The sequence below is a fragment of the Eptesicus fuscus genome, chromosome 18 (genome assembly GCF_027574615.1).
Source record: "Eptesicus fuscus isolate TK198812 chromosome 18, DD_ASM_mEF_20220401, whole genome shotgun sequence".
NCBI classification, from domain to species: Eukaryota; Metazoa; Chordata; class Mammalia; order Chiroptera; family Vespertilionidae; genus Eptesicus; species Eptesicus fuscus.
This window is the reverse complement of record NC_072490.1, coordinates 31,944,627-31,964,376: the sequence shown is the minus strand read 5'-3', so window position 1 is coordinate 31,964,376 and position 19,750 is coordinate 31,944,627. Positions and strand designations below refer to the sequence as shown.

Sequence of the window (19,750 nt, the reverse complement as noted above, 5' to 3'; positions counted from 1 at the left end):
CAGGATGCAATTGTAATTGACAGAGTATATACATCAAACTTTGCAGAATGGTTTTTAGCACTTGGAGTAAGTCCTGGATATAATAATGGAGCACTTTTAAGAATGCTGCATTCAAAATGCTCTAATGGCATGGAGGATGGTACTGCATCAAAAACTTGGGCTTAGATAACTCTGAATCACAGGTGATTAGCAAATTCAGTCTCTGAATATGAAGAAGGTTTGGGGACACCTCATTTATCTATATTGCATTATCATTTTAAAGTATGCAAAGAAGTGATAATATTCTGCAGTTTGTTTTAAAAACTCTTTTAATACATAGTAAATTTAAAAATTCAAAGTATTAAAAAAGCATGTATCATAGTTTAGCTGGCAATGTTTTGCCTTTTTTCGAGTTACACAAAATAATGCTACATTTTACAATTGATGGCATATTACCCTCAATAAATACAGCTCATATATGTATTATTTATGTACTCATGTTCTTTTGTGTAGGGATAGAGAGTTAGAAACATCGATGAGAGAGAAACATCGATCAATTGCCTCCTGCACACCCCCTACTGGGGATGTGCCAGCAACCAAGGTATATGCCCTTGACCGGAATTGAACCTGGGACCCTTCAGTCTGCAGGCCAATGCTCTATCCACTGAGCAAAACCGGTTAGGGCTGTAACCCTAAAGAAAAACTGAGTTGCGGGCCTGAACTGAATCAAAATTGCAGAGTTCTCTCATTTTGTTTTTTTAGCACCAACCAGTCTGCCCCATCCTCACAGGCAATATTTAGTAAGACTGACAGCAAAAACTGTGCTTATTGAGGCCTTTCTGCAATCCAAATATGGCAAAAGATTGCTGGGATAGATGATAAGATGCTAAGTACATTTAAGAAATGTACAGAAATATTTTTTCCATGTGTCATTTTGATTTTTCCCAAAATAAATGTCTTCAATTCAGCTGAGCAATCTAACTTACCTTTTAGATCCACATCCATTGTACTTTACATCACAAATGCTGAACTAAAACTCTGAAATTTAAATCCCTTCTTGCCTTAATCATTCTGTTATTTCAATGCATTACACATTTCTTTGTAGCTGAACTCGAGGCTCTGAGGCATTCTAGAAAAAGTCCTTTTAAATATGATATTTTTAAATCCCTCCCATAACTCAAATTAAAATGATTTTGACATGGTGTTCTGAGAAGGCACAGTGCTTAATAGCAAATACTTCCCGTGCATTAAGCAGGATTAGTCAGCCTAATCCAAAAAGATGTCATAAGGAGTACGCTACAATAGATGTTTTAAAATTAGGCCAAATTTACTTCTATTTTTTCATTTAATGTCTTGAAACATAAAGGGAAAGTCTCACTTCTAAAAATGAAGAGAAGTCTCTGATGACCAATTACCAAACAAGATGCAAGAAAAATGGATGAGATTCAGACTTATTGTTTCCCTTTCTTCCTCGTACAAGTAAAACGTATCAAAAGTAGTTGCTTCTGGACAGTATAGATTTTTTTCCCCCACTCCATGCAGGAAATGCTCTTAAAATAGAACACAGAGAACTTTACTTAGCTGAAAAACCATGCATAATTCAGCATAGAGAGTGAACCATAATCTCTTTACACTGTTTGGGTAAATGGTTTGTGCTCTGCAAACAGGAATTTTCCAGATAGCAGTGAAAAGTCAGATTCTATTTCTCTGCAATGCAAGCATCTGTCACCAACGAAGGCTCTGGCAATCTATCCCGTGGCCCAAAAGGTTCAGGAGAAATGACTTCTGTCCTATGCTCTGAGACAGGATGCAAATTGCAAATATAGCATTGGGGTTGACACTTGGAAAAGCATCCATGTTTAGCTCTGAGCACATGGATGAGCAGAATGGGCCGGTCCCTTTGAATGCTGAATGGATTTATGTGTGTGTGTGTGGGGGGGGGGGGGGTGGAGGGGAGAGGAACCATGTTGATTTCCTTCTTCTGTAATTGGGAAATACCAAAGTATCATTTATAAAAATTCTCACTTGTTTTAAAAAGAAATACTTTTGAGACAGAGCCTAGAATTTAAGAACACGACTTCAAAGCCCTGGCTACGCCAACTGTTATCCACACACCACACAAGCTTGGGTGAATTACTCAAACTCTTTGTGCCTCAGTTTCACCATCTGTAAAGCAAAGATAAAAACAGTATCTAATAGGACGTCCACTTCCCAATGGAATAAAAGGAACCTTCTGTTTAAAAAACACACACAACAGAATATTGTATAGGACAGTATTCTGAACACAATGGCTTTCAGATATTTAACTACAGGCAACACAGCTGTGATCTCTGAGAGGAGAGAAACAAATGAGGTGACCCTTATGCTCCAGCTTACTGTCTGGCAAGAGAGTTTCCAGGCTGTAGCACAGGGAGTGTCTAGAGAGAGAGCTCAGCAGTTTCCTTAGTCAAGAAGTCAGACTCTGAAATTTGAGATGGGTTAGGCAGCATGAATTTGTGAGGAAGAGTATCAGAGAGGAAGGAGATGCATATATTTTAAGAAATATACAGAAATATTATATACAACAGGCCCAGTGCATGAAATTCATTGCCGGGGGTTAGAGGGCGGGGGGCGTTCCTCAGCCGTGCCTACACCCTCTTGCAATCCAGGATCCCTCGGGGTATGTCTGACTGCCGGTTTAGGCCCGATCAAGATGTCAGAGGATTTCCCTCAAGTCTTTGACTGAGTAGCAATCAGTGCATGCACATGAGAAAACCATCAAGGCTGGGAAAAGAACCACTAAACGGAGCAGGAAGAATAATCCCCTGAGTTTACATGGTGCTAGGAATAGTCTGTATTCTCCCACTATCCAGTGAGGAGAAACACTGTAGATACATGAAGCATGAAGTAGTGGGGAAAAATTATCCCCAGACTTACAATTGACCTGGTCCCCACTAACAATAGGGAAAAGCAAGCCTTGAAAGGATCAAACAGATTTCAAGTAATTTAACTGCATTACAGAATAAAGCCCCAAATATTTAAAGGTATAAAAAAAATCCTACAACTCAAATTCACAATGTCCATAATCCAATAAAAGTTTGCCAGGCTTGCAAAAAAGCAAGAAAACATATGAGAAGAAAACCCAATTGAAAGGAACAGACCCAGAAGTAACACAGATGATAGAATTAGTAGACAGCAATTTAAAATTATATATATCTGCTATATGTTTAAGAAGTAGTTGAAAAGAAAGCATGGTCAGATAAGAAAAAGTATGGGAAATTAAACACATTGATGGATAGACAGATAAAGGTATACTATTATATCTAGCTATCTAATTTCCATGTCTTTATCTGTTCATTCCTACTTTTGTGTATATCTCTATCTATGTATCTACCCATCTATGTATAATAGAACCTTTAAAAATAAACAAAAAATATATGAGGTTTAAAATATACAGGATGGGATTAACAGCAGATTAAACACTGCAGAAGAAAGAGTGGTAAATTTGAAGGCATGGCAACAGAGACTATCCAAAATGAAATAAAAAGAGGGGAAAAAAGATCAAAAAATAAAATGAGCAGAGTATCAGTGTATCAGTGAGCTATGGGACAATATCAAGCAAGCTAACCTTACATGCAATTGGAATACCAGAAAATACAAGTCAAGACAGCAATAAATGTTTTAAGAAATAATGGTTGCAATTTTAACAAATTTGGTGAAAATCATAATCCACAGAAAATGCAATAAACCTAAAGTAGAAAAACTGAAGAAAACACACAGGGAACATCTTAACTTGCTGAAATGGGTATTCAAAAGTAAAATCTTGAAATTATCTAGAAAAAAAAGACATATTTACACATAGAAATAAAGATTGACATCATACTTTCAGACTTCTCGTCAGAAACAACACTAGTCAGAAGATAGTGAAGTAATACCTTTAAAGTATAGTTTTTAAAAAAATAGGAGTTAACTCTTAATGCTATGTTAAGTTTAAAAGAGGCAATATTTAACTTTAGAATTCTTAGACTAGCACAAAGTAGGTGCTATTTAAGTACTTAATAAAATAAACAAGAACAGCAAAACAGTTGTAGGCTTCCTTCCCAAGAGATCCCAGAATTTTAGGTGTGTAGAGAGATCCTTAGAAATAATCAAATTCAAATGAATGATTTTACATAATTGACACCTGAGGCTCAGAATGGGGTAGCCCTTGGTCAAGGACACACAATGAGGTGCAGGCAGTTGCAGGTCTTCTTGACACCACACGCCATAGTCATCATCCATGACCAACCACTTGATTTTCTCTAGCCTCATTTGCTACTATTACTATTCACCAATACCTCCTCTTCATTTCTGTGGCTTTTCTCTAGACATTACTTCTCTAAGAGTTTGTTTTGCTCAAGCAATTTATTATTCTCCATTCCCTTCCTGTTAGCAAATAAAGTATCCTCACCCTCTTTCTCAAAGCAGAGTCTAAACCTTGGATGAAGACAAGCCCCACTCACTGCCAGCTTGGAAAGGCATTGGCCTACTCACAAGGAGAGTGCTCGGGAGCCCCAGGGATGTCGTGGGGCTACCCCTCAGGTCCCCTACCTCTCCCAGCTCTGCTGGCAGCACAGCTCTGGATCCTGCTGGCACAGACAAGATAGACAGCAAGAGCTCCTCGCCAGAGAACATTTGGAATGGTGAGGCTAGACACTATGTCAGTCACAGCAAACGTAAAGATTAATGACAGCTTAGGGTGGTGAAGACCTGCGGGTGGTGGGTAGGGGCTGGTGGAGGGAATAATAGAGGGGTAATGGGAGACATCTGTAATACTATCAACAATAAAAAATGTACTACTATTTGTAATACCTTAAACCATAAAATTTATATATATATATATTGGCCGGCCAGCGTGGCTCAGTGGTTGAGCATTGACCTATGGAACCAGGACGTCACGGTTCAATTCCTGGTCAGGGCAGATGCCAGGGTTGTGGCTCGATCCCCATTGTGGGGCATACAGGAGGCAGCTGACTGATGATTCTCTCTCATCATTGATGTCTCTCTCTCTCTCTCTCTCCATCTCTGAAATCAATTAAAATATATTTAAATATATATATATTAAAAAGCAAATAAATTTTAAAAATGCCTTTAGGCATACAAGAAAGATTAAAGCTACTCAGACCAACAGAGCTACATGGCACTGTACACATCACAATCCTGATTTATCAGTTAACCCTATTATCACTAAATGTGCATTTAAATTTCTCTCCAATCAGAAGGACCAATTTCTACACCCAGCAGCACTTGAACTCTCCCCTACCAGCACCCTTCTGCTTGGAGGATTACATGGCTGAACATAGAAAGTCTTCAGGGTAAGGAGCGGGTGCATAGAGTCAGTGTGGGACTGTCAGAGCCCCCACCTGGGAGCAGCATTGCTGTCTGGGGCAATGCACCTTAATTAGTCCATGTGCCCAGCTATGTGCAAAGAGCCTATGCTAAAAGCATGGAAGACAAAATGAATGTATTTTTAAACCATTATGTGCAAAAAACACTTATTATATTATGGTTAATTCTTACCACAACCTTGAAAGATAAACATTATTATTCCTATTTCTTGTTGAGGAAATTGAGGCGTAGAGCGGCTGAGTCCTACAGCTAAATAAAGGAGACAAGTCTCATATGCAGTGCAGCGTCTCTCCCGGGGAAGAGGAGAGCACAGGCCTGGGTAGCTTCCTGCAGGAAGTGGTGTGGCCCTGGCCTCTGAGAGACAGGCTGAGGGAAGGAATGAAGGAATGCAAACTTAGAAGAACATCATGAATGAGACAAAATAGCAAGAGTGATTGGGGAGTGTACAGAACGATGGGAAGACCCACTGATGGGGAAGAAGGCTGAATAACCTCAGAGTGGATGAAATGGATAGAATGCCAGCTTTGATCCTCTCATGTAGACACTGAGACATATTGAATCTTTCATACAGAGAAACAGTACAGAGGTAAGTTTTAGGAACCTGGCTATTCCTAGATAGATAGGCTATTCCTTTTGGGGAGGGAACCTCAAAATCCAGATCTCCTTCAGATTTCTTTCCATGGTACTAGCACACAGCTGACCAAGATCATACAGCTGACAGTAAGCACTGTAAGTAAACCAAACGCTGTGATAAGAGCTTTCCATGTCCCATCTGCTTTCCACTATGACCTTGGTAGCTGGAAGCTACTTTCACTGAGCGTATTTCACAGGGGAGGAAACTGAGACCCAGAGAGTTAGGTACCTTAATTGGTCACACCTTTGGTGAGTAGCAAGCCAGATTTAGGCAGTGAGATTCCACAGCCTGTCCTCTAGGGCCTCACAGTTCAAAACGTGGTCTGCAGGGCAGCAGCACAGGTCTCACTGGGGAGCCACAATATTCATATTTGAAGGTCTTTTCCTTAATCTATATGAAAGTGCTTAGAGAAACATAAGGAATTATCAAAGGGAAAGTATTAGAAATCCCCTTCAGCCATGGGAATGGAATATAAGACCGTGACCCTTCCTTGGGTTATGCCTTGCATATTTGAGGCCCAGCACCGAGCTGAATGGGCTCAGGAGGTCTCCAGCAAGATTACAGCAGGTGTTGGCCAACTTATTGCTGTAAAGGGCTAGGGAGTAAATATTTTAGGCTTGGCAGGCCATATGCTTTCATTATCACTACTCAACTCTACCAATGGAGTACAAAAACAGCCTTAACTAATACATAAATGAACAAGTATGGCTATGTTCCAATAAAATTGTACTGACAACAACAGGTGGTGAGCTGAATTTGGCTCTCAAGCTATAGTCTGTCATCCCTATTCTAGAGCACCAGAAATTACCCTCTCAAAGCGGGACTGTGGCAGGAGAGACTCTTTGCCAGAAAGGTTCTGGAAATGTGTGTCACAAATGAATTCATCAGCAGAGAGAAAAAGTAACCTATGGACTGGGAGAAAGTATTTGCAAACCACATATCTGATAAGGAGTTAATATACAATACATATATAGAACTCCTACAACTCAATAGCAAAAATGCAAGTGACCTGAATAACAAATAGGCAAAGCACTTGAGTAGACATTTCTCCGAAGAAGACAAATGGCCAAGATGTATATGAAAAGATGCTCAACATCACTAATCAAAAGGAAAATGTAAATGAAGACCACAGTCACTTAATACCTTTAGGTTGGCCACTGTCAAAAAGAAAGAAAAAGTGGAGAAAAACCTTTATGCACTGTTGGTGGAGATGTAAAGTGGTTCAGACACTATGAAAACCAGTACGAAGGGTCCTCAAAAAATTAAAAAGAGAAATACCATATGGTCCAGCAATCCCGCTTCTAGGTATTTATCCAAATAAATTAAAATCAAAATCACAAAGAGGTCTTTGCAAACCATATTCATTGCAGCATTATCTACAATAGCTAAGAGTTGGAAACAATCTAAATGTCCATCAATGAATGAATGGCTAAAAAGAATGTGGTCTAAACATACGATGGGATATTATTCAGCCTTAAAATGAAATCCTGTCATGTGCTGCAACATAGATAAACCTTGAGGACATTATGCTATGTGAAATAAGCCAGTTATGAAATAACAAAGACTGCATGGTTCCATTTCTATGAGGTATCTATAGTAGTCTAACTCATAAAAACAGAAAGGGAAAGGGAAGCTGCTAAGAGCAGGGTGGGAAATAAGGAGTTAGTATTCAATGGGCATAGAGTTTCAGTTATGCAGATGAAAAAGCTCTAGAGATCTGAGGTACAGCAATTCGAGTATTGTCAACAACAATAAATTGTACAGTTAAAAATTTGTTCAGAGTCCTGCCTGGTTTCTCAGTGGTTAGAGCAATGGCTGATAGACCGAAGGGTGGAGGGTTTGATTCCAGGTCAAGGGCATGTACTTGGGTTGCAGCTTCGATCCCTGGCCCTAGTAGGGCATATGTGGGAAGCGACCAATTGATGTGTCTCTCTCACATCCATGTTTTTCTCTCTTTCTCTCTTTCTCTCTCTCTCCCCCTCCCTCCCACTCTCTCTAAAAATCAATGGGAAAAATATCCTAGGGTGAGGATTAACAACAACAACAACAACAAAATTTGTTCAGAGGGTAAATTTCACATTATATGGTTTTTGCCACAATGGATGGAAGGAAGGAAGGAAGGAAGGAAGGAAGGAAGGAAGGAAGGAAGGAAGGAAGGAAGGAAGGAAGGAAAGAAGGAAGGAAGGAAGGAAGGAAGGAAGGAAGGAAGGAAGGAAGGAAGGAAGGAAGGAAGGAAGGAAAGAAGGAAAGGAGGGATGGAGGGAGGGAGGGATGGATGGATGGATGGAGGGAAGGAAGGAAGGAAGGAAGGAAGGAAGGAAGGAAGGAAGGAAGGAAGGAAGGAAGGAAGGAAGGAAGGAAAGGATACAAGGCAGGGAGATTGGGTCATGTGGTCCCTGGAATGTGAAGATGTGACATCTCAGACTCTTTAGCAGCTCCATCCTCTGAGTGACCAGGTTGGAACAGATCCAGAGCAGGCAGGTGGATGGACCATGACTGGATTTTATTACTTTGATTATGAAGCATCAGCATGACCATTGTTGAGAAACAGTGGGAACTTGATTGTGACTGATTATTTTGCTTATACATTTGCAAATACACATTCTCCTGGTCTGTTCTTATCCATACGCCTAGATGCTGGGAATCCTGGTGAAGAGATGGGCATCTAGACTCCTGTAGTCCTGAAATGCATAACAGCATGCATGGCTCCGCTCAGGAGCGTTTCACCCATCACAGTTCTGGGTGGTGCTCAGGCTCTCCGCTCTGACTACTGCGAAGACCAAGACGATGCCTGTACAATCTGAACCCCAGTCTCTCACCTCAGAAACCTCCTTCCTCCTTGACATACAGAACAAGCAGTGCTCTTTCTCTGCTCCATGCCAGGGCCAAGCGGTCACTCTGATCTGCCGCACTGCATACCTGGGTTCTGCCCTGCGTCTGTTCTCCATTAGACTTTTGCTCACATTTCCAATATATCTTTTCCAACATCTTAATATGAAAATTTCCAAACATGGAGAAATATCCATATTCATTTGTATAATACTCAATTGTACAATGAATCTACCTTTATTACATACCTATCCACTTATCTAATCATCAAGTCTCCCACTTTGCAGTGCTTCTTAAAATAAACTTTTCATTTTGTGATAATTATAGACTTATACTTTGTTGTAAAAAATCACACAGAGAAATCCCATGTACCCTTTACTCATTTTCTCTCAGGAATAACATCTTGCAAAATAATAGTATATTATCACTATCAGGTTATTGACATGGATACAGTCAAGATACAAAACATTTCCATCACCACAAGGATCCCTCATGCTACCCTTTTAAAGCTACACCTACTATTCTCCTTTCCCGCCCCCTCCTTAACTTCTGGCAACCACTAAGTTATTCTCCATTTCCATAATTTTGTGATTGAAAAATGTTATATAAATGGAATCATGCAGTTGTAGCCTTCTGGGATTCTTTTTTTCCACTCAGCATCATTCTTTACAGATTCAGGTTGTTGCATATTATCAACAGTTCATTCCCACTGTGCTTTCAAAGGCATTGTCACACCCTGGGGAAGCTCTTCATGAGCTGTGTCAATATCACCCTAAAAAATCCCTAGCAATATTACAGGAGGAAACATACACTGAGTGGCCAGATTATTATGATCTCTGAATGCATACTAATCTGGCCACTCAGTGTGTGTGTGTATGTGTGTGCATATATATATATTAGAGGCCCAGTGCATGAATTCATGCATGGGTGGGGTCCGGCCAGCCTGGCCAGGGGGAGGGGACATGGGCGGTTGGCTGGCCTGCCTGCTGGTCGAACTCCTGGTCGAGGGGACAATTTGCATATTAGCCTTTTATTATATAGGATATACACTGGGTGGCCTTTTATTATATAGGATATACGCAGATTAGTATGCGTTCAGAGATCATAATAATCTGGCCACTCAGTGTATTACTTAGAGTCTTACTTTAAAAAGTACACAATCAACTTATTGAGGTTTTGACACTGTGGTACTGGCCACAAACATTTTGAAAAGTTTCTGGTGTGATTTTTGTGTGTGTGAACTGGAGAAGAAAATGTCAGTGACCATATTCATCTTGCACAAAATATCTGAACTTTATGCTGCACTAAAACAATAAATTGTCTCCGTAATAAGACATGGGCAATTAAACAAGCAGGAGAAACAATTCATGTAGCCTGAGTTGAACAGAAGCAGTGTAATTGGAGTAATGTAATCACACCCTAGGAGCCCGAGGAGGGGGTGTGTGCCCAGGAGAAGTGACTGGTTTATACTTCTTTATATACAGTAATGTGTAAGAGAAGTGTAATTTAATTTGCAAACAGCAATCTTTAGAAATCAATTAGGAGTTTATTCCAAAGAGGGCAAACATCACTGAGATTTATAGACTTCTCCGAATGAGGAGGGAAGTTTAGCATTTGGACCTGAAGCCGGGCCACCCAGACATCCACAGCAGTGACTCCCAGGGTGGAGGTATGTGGTGGGCTCACAGCAGAGGAGTCCTTGGTAGGTGGCTGCAGCAGAAAGCTCTGCGGGGCAGGGGGCTGGGGGGGGGGGGGGGCGAGCTGTGAGCCTGTGTCAAGGGCTGGGAAGCTGCTGACCTACATTGTTGGACTGATGATCCTCTCTAAGTTGATACAAAATCCACACAGACTGATCAACTTGGGATAGGCCTTGAGGGCTGGCTGGCTCTTGCTAGTGGATAGAGCCTCCCGCCCCATAGAGCAGAGAAAGCCGCTTGCTTGGGCTATTTGATGGAGGCAAAGACCTGGTATTTCCCCTATACTGAGGCCTTGCTTTGTCGGTCATTTCTAGCTCAGGATTTTCCTCCATGTGTTCCTCAGAACATAGATCCATGGCAGTCAGCCTAACAGTAATTAGCAAGCAAAGACTTTGTGGTCATGTAAGTTTGGGAAATGCTGGTTAATCAAAGGTAAGCAGGTATCTTCACTGCAGGACTGCTGGGGCCCTTTGATAAGGAGAGTGTACACAGGCCATCTACAGATTATTATAAGTAAGATTGTATAGTTATAATTATGGATTATACGATTATGATCAGGATTTTTAATAACTGATCTTACCAGATACATTTTTAATAGTTTATCTCAATGTCTTGTGAAGTTTCACCCAGACTCAAGCTCCGGGTCCCTCTCTGAGGAAGGCTGACCGGCCTGGTTCCTGAGTGTGAGGCCTGAGGGCACAGGAACATGACGACCAGGAGCAGGTAAGCTCCCTGCTGCAGGGCTCCCACTGTGTCCCTGACGCATCTCCACTGCCTGGCACAGTGCCTGGCTCACAGCGAATGCTGGTTCAATGACTAAAACATCACTATTTCTTGAGTTTGAGGAATTGTGCTAAACCTTTTTTTTCTAGTTACTATCTCACCTAACTTTCAAAACAACCCTCAGAACTAGGTCCCATGATTACTCCCTTCTTTAGGAGAGAAAACTAAGGGTTCACTATTTGCCCAAAGTCACACAGACAGGAGAGGGCACGCTGGGGCTTAAGCCCGGATTATATAACTGCAAGTTCACCCTGGCAGCTGTTTCTCTACGTAGCTCCTAGGAAGGAATGGATACACACATCAAGGAATCTGAAACCCATCCGGGGACCACTCCCTGGACGTGAACCACTCCCTGGATGTGAACTAGCCTAAGTGACCCCACCAATGTACTCCAGTTTCCAAAGCTGACTGATCCCTCTGGAGCGCTCAGGGATGACCCACATTTCCAGAACCTTCGTGGCTGCAGCGGATGGCACAAACCCCTGTGGGAACGGCAGCATCACCAAGAACAAGGTTCACCTGAAGCACCTGATTTTCTTGTCGTTATGTCTGGTTCTCTTTGAAAGTGTCGACACTGAACAGTGAGGCATTTGGAAAAAAAACAGCCACAGGAACAGAGGTCAGAGGCTGGGCAGATGGAGACCTGGGCGGCAATCAAACAATCACCAACACTTCCTAACAGGAGATTAGGAGCGCTTATTTCAGCTCAGTGTATGGAGAGAGGGCATGTCAGCCTCTCGGTGTTCCCAGTGAGTCTATAAGACACTGCTCCCCAGCGCGGAGGCAGACAGGAAATAACGAACTCGCCTAGGAAACTGAGTGTGGATGTGGTAAAAAGTCAGGTGCAGAAAGGCACTCTGAGGATGCCTCTTTGGAAACTGAAAGTGCATCTCCTCTTTCAGAAAGTGCCCTAACACTCCAGAGTCCCCTTCAGCTCCTCGCCCCTCATCCCACCCCCGGCAAAGGCTGGCAGCAGGCTCCAGGCCCTCCAGGAGGCTGCTTTGAGGGGTCCTCTCAACCCAGCCTTAGGCATGGCCCTGACGTGAGGAAAAGCGGCCACTGCCAGTGTTCAGATGCGCGAACAGCACGAATGAATGAAAGTGTTGTTGTGATTAGGGATGGTGCTGGAAGCACGCTCTAATAGATAACTTCTGCTTCGTCAGGTGGATGATTTCTCCACACACCTTGTGCTTGAGCCAAAGATGGAGACATGTTACTGGCTCTAAGCAACATGTCAGCTCTATCCCAGGGAGATAAGGACATTTGGGTGAGTAGACTATTCCTTAATCAACATTCTCCCAACAAAGCATAGTTAAGAAGCCAGATTTTAAGCCAGATTGTCTATGTTTGACTATTAACTCTGCCACTTACTAAATGTGTCCCCTTTGAGCAAGTTATTTTATTTATCTGGGCTCATTTTACCCATCTCTCAGGCTAGATAAAAATGATAGCACCCATCTCTTAAGATAATGGCAAGGATTAAAAAATAGAAGTAAGGCCTGGGATATGAGTGTTAGCTGGCATTATTGCTCTTTCTGGTCTATATTTCCTTATCCCAAATCTTGAAGGCCAGGTGGTTGCAGAATTCAGAATTTTTGGCATTCAGAAAGGTATTATGGAGCAAACCCTGCAGGTGAAGGTCACAGGGATATAGCTAATACTGATGGAGCATCTGGATTGCAGGCCAGGCCCTGTGCTCTGCACTTTCCCTAATTGGAAGACCAATTCCTCTCCCCACCCCCAACCCTCAGGCCCCTGGAGGCGGCTGCCTGATCCTCTTCCCCAAGCCCTGGCAGTCTAGCTCTTAAAGACTGAGAAATAATCCCAGTGTGATTCTTCATGCTCCATGAACGAGCATTTATCTTCAGTCCATAAAAGCAGGTTTAGTTGCCACAGCAGCCCTAAAGTTAGCTGGGACGGAAGCAGTGGCTCACCTGTCAATCTCCGCTCCGCCCCACCTCCCCCCCCCCCCAAACTATACGAAAATGTCACCAAGATGTAATCATTTATGCACCAGAAGCCTGGAGGGACCAAGACCTGACCAGTCCAGGACCACCTCTCGGTCCTCCTGCCTAGGGGGGCCTCAGGTGATGGGTCACCATTTGTGGTGAATAGAAGACAGGAGGGGAGGAGGCAGTGGGAAGGTGGGCTTCTCTTGGGGCCTCCTGTGGATATGGGTGCTCAGCACCCACCCAGCGATTTGCTATCCCCTCCTGAGGATGCCTGTCCATCCACACATTCCCTGATTCTAACTCCTGAGGAGGGAGCAGGAGGGGAATCCCACAGCGGACCTGAAAGCTGTCCCGTGATCACAAGAACAGCCCCCTTTTGGAGCCCAGCACTGTGCTAGGCCTTCTCATCTGCCATGCCGTTCACCCTCCTCAGCGCTATACTACCCTTTCATATTACACTTAAGAAAAATGAGAAGCAGAGAGCTGAAGCAATGACTGGGCTATGACCTAGACCAGGGGTGGGGAACCTTGTTTCTGCCAAGGCCATCTGGATAGTTATAACATCATTCATTGGCCACGCAAAATTATCAACTTAAAAATTAGCCTGCTATATTTGGCCAAACATTTAATTAACTCACCCCTAATGCCTTGGCAGGGCCAGACCAAATGGCGTTCCCCACTAGACCTATCAAAGATCCAGGCCCCCCCTAAACTCTGAGCCCCGTATTGCTGAAGGCCATACATACTACTGAGATCATGAAGACAAAAAGTTTAATGATAAAATGCTTCCTGAGCTAGACCCACTAATCTGGTTAAAACCTTTTCTCGTGAAAAGAGTGAGCTGACCTGAAGACACAGCACTGCCCACTCAAGAAACAGCCAGGGGAGAGAGCGCCCCCTTTGACATTCCATGTCTAACTCCTGTGAATGGTCAGCTGAGCAGGTAATCAAAGCCTCTTGTCTCCCATTCCCCCCTCTATAAAATGAAGACAATACTAGTGCCCACCGGCCCTGGTGTTGGAGTGACAAGAGATGAGTAAATATGGCCAAAGGTTTCGGAACGGTGTGGAGCACAGAGAAAGTTCTAAGTGGGCAACAGAGATGCTAGTGACAATGTTGTCTTTTGAAGAGAACCTTACACCCCACTATCTGACAGAGCGCATCCCAACAAGGTGCTGAGTCAGCCAGAAAGCTTGGAGGAAGCCAGGCTGCCACGAGGTGGCTTCTAGAAGACTCACTTTACAAGTGGATGTGGAGAGGCCCTGCCGCCGAGATGCCAGGGCTGAATCCCTGGGCAGTGAGGGTGGGCTGGATGCTGGCCCTCCATCAGGCACCACCAGAGTCCTTCCCACTGTATTCAGCCTCTAGGATGCCAAGATGGGGTTTGCTCTGAACGAGGAGACAGTAGCGTCCATAAAACATTTAAAAAATACATCAAGAAATCTCAGAACTCTGGAAACAAGATCTCTCCTCGATAAAAAGCCACCTTGTTTTCGTAAGGAGCTTTGAATTCTCTGAATTGGGGAACTGTGGTTTGAAAGGTTACTGAGGGGAATCTGGAGCTTTTAAAGGCCCGCACTTTAATTAAAGCTCACTCATGTGCAGCTAATGTGTGAGCCCAGAGGTCCCTGAGTGCTCTCCTGGAAGGCGGGCCAGAGAAGGCCTTTGATGACAGGAGAAACTCCAAAGTCCTCAGCCTGCGCACCAGGTCCCGCTACCCGAACCCTACTCCGTCTTTCGCACTCATTAGGAAAGGCTGCGCACCCTACTTTTCAGACAGGAATCCACCTGGGGGGGCCCTGAATGTCCATTATTTCTGCAAATTACGCACGAGGCAGAGCGTGGTTGGAGTTGATGCACTAATGGTATTTAAACAAATTCCCAATTATGAAAAATAATTTAAAAACCAGGTCCACATGCCACCCCACAACAATCCTGCGTGTGAACCAAACACTGCCAGGGGGGGTTGCCTGCTCCACCTCCACCCAGGCTGGGTCCCCTCCATTCCCACTCCAGCGCCTCTTCTCAGTTGTTCACTGAGGTGGTTCAAATAGAGACACATTTAATCCTGCCTCACATGACCATTTTTGTGAGACTGTTTCTATATTCTTCTCCCCACAGGGACTCCACCTAATCTGTTATTAGAAGCAAACTCAAATCATCATTTTCCTCAACAGAACCTGTTGCGAACACTATCTTTGCTCCACATCTGATGGGGCTTTAGTGATTTTATAAAGCGGCCTCCTGCCTTGAAAGGCCTCTTGGGGAAAAGGTTCCTGTGGGCTAAATCTGGCCTAAAGACATGCTTGCTTTACCTACGCAGTGTTTAAAAATGCGAACCAGTTGTTGATATGTAAAATTCAGGAGGTTGTTATGTATTAATTCAGGTTCCTCTTGAAAATCAGAATATCTAGCAATATGGGCCAACGATCCAGCAAGGCAACAATGGGCTGGGTCTGTTAGTGTAGGCAGCTAGATATTAAAAAGGGAGAAGGCAAAGGGAATCAGACACTGTTGAGCCTATTGGGCTGGGGAGCATGAGCCTCCTGGTTTCACCAGGAAGCTACAGCTTCACCCCCGCCCCCAGGGTATCCCCAGCACTGTCCCTCCATGGGTATTAACACCCATCCCTTCCCCCTTCTGGTACTTGACCATAGAGGCCTGTCAGTCTAGCCTGGGAAAGAATAGATTGGTCAGGGGGTAGACGCATCAGAAGCCCACAAAAGCTTGAGAAGTTGATTGGTTATTTTGTAAAAGCTCCTTTGTCCTAAATAAGTGCCCCCCCCCCCCGCCTCTCTCCCACCCCTGCATTCCTCCTGTTCACTCTTGCCTTCTCTTTCCTCAGTGACCATGTGGCCTTAAAGCAACAGCATGGCCAATAGCCGTGGACTCTTAACCCAGACTCCAGATGGAGGCCTGGATACAGCAGCACAGCAATGGATCGCAGCCAGGAACGCAAGCTAAGCTAGCGGGATGGTGAGAGAGACTGGGCTGAAGTAGCCTTGGCATGACACAGGGTCTCTGGGCATTGGCCCTATTTCTGGCCCTGGTTTTCCATGGCAGGATGGACAGAGATGGGACATTGGGAACCCAGGAAGGGCACTCTTAATTTTGCATTGAGCACCCAAATAAATCTTACCACCAGACCTCATCCTCTCTCGTGGGTCCCTGGAAATGCGTTTTCTCACCACTCCACCAGAACTCCACTTCCACTGGCAACAGGTCCTGCTTTCAGGAGAGCAGCCCTCTCCAGCTCCCCGTGATCCCAGCATCCCTCGGGCTTACTCTGCTTGTCTTGCTCAATTTCACTTCCTACTTGGCCCCAGAATGGGTCTTTCCAACCCAAGAAGTAAGAATAAAATAAGTGAGCACAGGCTTCCGAGTGCCTGGATTGTGCTGAGAGCACCACCCCAGATCCTTAATGACTTTGCAACCAAGGGGATGTGACGGGATGTATTATTTTGCATGGAGAGCATTAAGATTAATCCAGGCTAAACAATGGCAAAGGCATGGACTATGCAGAGTCATGTTCCCAAACACTGGAATCTCTCAGCTAATAGGCGTGGCCATGTTTCTGACGAAAACTAGGAAATTTCTGATGACAGGAACTTAATAACATAAAACATTGTGTTATAAAAAATGATAACTGCTATGTGTTCTTATCAATATTTTAGTTTTGCTTTTAATTCCTGAGTTACAGCCCATCAAGGAGGTCTTGGAAAATGCCTATTCCTGGTCATCCTTCTGCTGGGGCAAATGGACAATGGGTCAACCCATGTACGCTGAGTCACTGGTGAAGGTTTGGTGGAGGGTCTGGTTCGTTCCAGGGCCACACAAGTTGCTACAGTGCTTCTGAGGTGAAGCAGAGCATGGTGTGGCTTCTTCCTGCTTTTCTGCTGTAAAGAACCTTAAAAATTTAAAACCATCATTTCCGAGCTTCCTCTGCACTTGGCATTTCTTAAATAGTCCCATTGTCTAGCCCAACAACAGAGCTCATTCTGAAGCAAATATGGCCCTGTCTGCACTAGAAGCAGCGACTAGGAGAAAAGCAGAGTGAGGGAAGGCTGTGAGAAATGTCAAGTACTACAAATCCTAGGGCCACCCCCTCTCTCAAGACACCAACCATTTCTGTTTCTCCCAGATCTTGAAAAGGTATGGAAAATATCATAATCAGATGGTAAAGCAAGGATTCCTTGCATTTCTTACTTTTGTCATTAACAAAACTTTTTAAATAGTGACTTTTGAATGACAATCTTTTTTTTTTTTCCTGGATCTCAGAAAACCATGGAGGAGGTACCAGCGTGGGTTGAATGAGGATGAATTCTAACAAGAAAAACTAGTTCTTGGGGCAGGTTATAGCTCTGTTGCCTGGACCACGGTCTCGGGCAAAGTTGCTTAGTTACTTTGACAAATTCTTCTTTAGAGGAAAACACATCCCCAACCGTGGTACCAAGAAGCAAGAAATAAGAACCTGTGCTTTTTAAAATAAACTTTGCTCTGAGGATATAAAAACCAGACGGAAGGATGTAATAGACCTTTTGGCTATAGCCAGAGCCAGCTCCCAGGGAATTGTGAAGTCAGATGACCACAGTCAATACTATCCCTTCCTTTCACCATCATTTTTGTGAGTGTTAAGAATTTGCACCTTGGGGTCAAATTGTTGGGGTTCACATTCTGGCTTGACCATTTACCAGCGGTGTGTGATCTTGGGCAAGTTACTGAACTTCTCTGAACCATGCATGGTTCCTCACCCGTGAAATGTATATAATGATAGTACCCCCTGCACTGGTTTTTGTAAGGATTAAATGTGTTAGGACATGTAAAGCCTTTATAATAGAGCCCAGCATACAGTAAAGTTTTGAATGGGTCCAGTCATCTATGGAACGTCAGTTCACTGCACTGTCGCTTGTTCCCTAGGTCTCCTTACCTGGTTTTGGATTCACTGTGTGGGCATATTGCTCCCACTTCATGCCCATTCCCATCAAAATCTAATATCTGCATGGAACGCTGACATTTACAAAATGCTTTTACACTCTAAATCTCCCATAATCTTCCTACCGACCCTGGGTATTATCCCCACTCTGCCTGATTGTTTTGGATACTTAGCACCATTTTCTCTTCTCTATGCTTCCCCCCATCTTCTACCACAGGCCTGGAGTCCTGGGAACTAGATTTCCTACAGTTCTAACTAGCAGTTGGCAGGTTTTCTGTCTTTGTAAGAGAAGCACTCGTGAGAGTTTGCAGGTAGAGGAGCCGAGCCCCTATTGCTCCTGATGCCGTGGAGGGCAGCCATGCGGGCTCCAGCACAAGGCAGCCAGTGAGGAGTGAAGCCAGTAGCACTGGGGCATCCACCTGCGAATCAGCCCGGTTGGTCCTGTAATTCCTGCCTTCCTAAATGCTAGTGGTGGCTTTCCCTTTCTTTCACCCCCTCAGCTTCACTGAAGACCTTGGGTCCTCTAAACCCCTCTATGAAATCCCTTCCTGTTGGAAATTCCTAGAGTGTTTTCCACTGTCCTCACCAAACTGAGACCAACATACCGACTTTACATCAGATAACACACACTGAGCGCGCACTATATGCCAAACACTGTCTTAGGCATTGTATATGAATTAACTTACTGAATCCCTACAATGATGCGGTTTTAAAAGTGGTACTAGTATCCTGATTCTTTAGATAAGGAAACAGGGGCACAAAGAGGTCATGTTACTTGTGTAAGATTATTACTAGGCTCTACCAACTCTTGATCTACTGAACGTTTACTCTATATGTGCCCTGTGTTGTGCTGTGTGCTGAAATGAACAGTGAGTCTTAGGTTTTCCAAGGTAGTTTTAAGGCCAAGCATGGATTCCCATCCTTCCTAATGTTTCTTACTCTCAAAACTCTGGTACGTCTTGCACAGTGACAACCACATGGCGATAAGGACAGAGAGACGGTTCCAGTTAAAGGGTGTTTGGCTAAGAACCAGTCATCTGCCTCCTGTTCTATGTGCTCCTCACATTTCACCAACGAAACTGTTTTATTCCAAGTAGTGGGTCTTGAGGCCCAGGGGTAGTTTATTATTGCCATATAGCCAAAAGTGGGGGCAGGGGGGAATGGAAAGATGAAACGAAGAGAAATAGGAGAAGATGAATGGTGCAAGAGGAGCAAAGGTAAGAGACAGGAAAAAGGATAAGGTCAGAGGAGGAAGAGGGAGGAAGGAGGATGGCAAAGTAACAGACAGCTTTTCTGATCATCAAACCTACCAGAAAAGAGAGGCATCTTCCTGCCTCTGATTTCTACCAGGGGATCCAGATCTCTGTCATTGCAGGGACGAAGTGCAGTTGCTAAAATATTCATCCTTCTGCCCTAGATTTACATCATAATGCACAATCTATAAGTGTTATTTTGGTGGCTTGATAAAAATTTGATATATTCTGATTAATGCACATAAAATAAATAGTCTAATTTGATTACGCTGTATAAAGACTTCAAAACATAGTTGGCATCTGTGCGTTTCCAAAGTGTAAGG

At 43.7% G+C, this 19,750-nt stretch overlaps 1 protein-coding gene across 1 annotated transcript in view; it reads right to left on the bottom strand.

The window, feature by feature from the left end:
• Positions 1–19,750, bottom strand: part of CLSTN2 (calsyntenin 2) — a 347,351-nt gene that overhangs the window by 266,974 nt on the left and 60,627 nt on the right. The window lies entirely within an intron of this gene.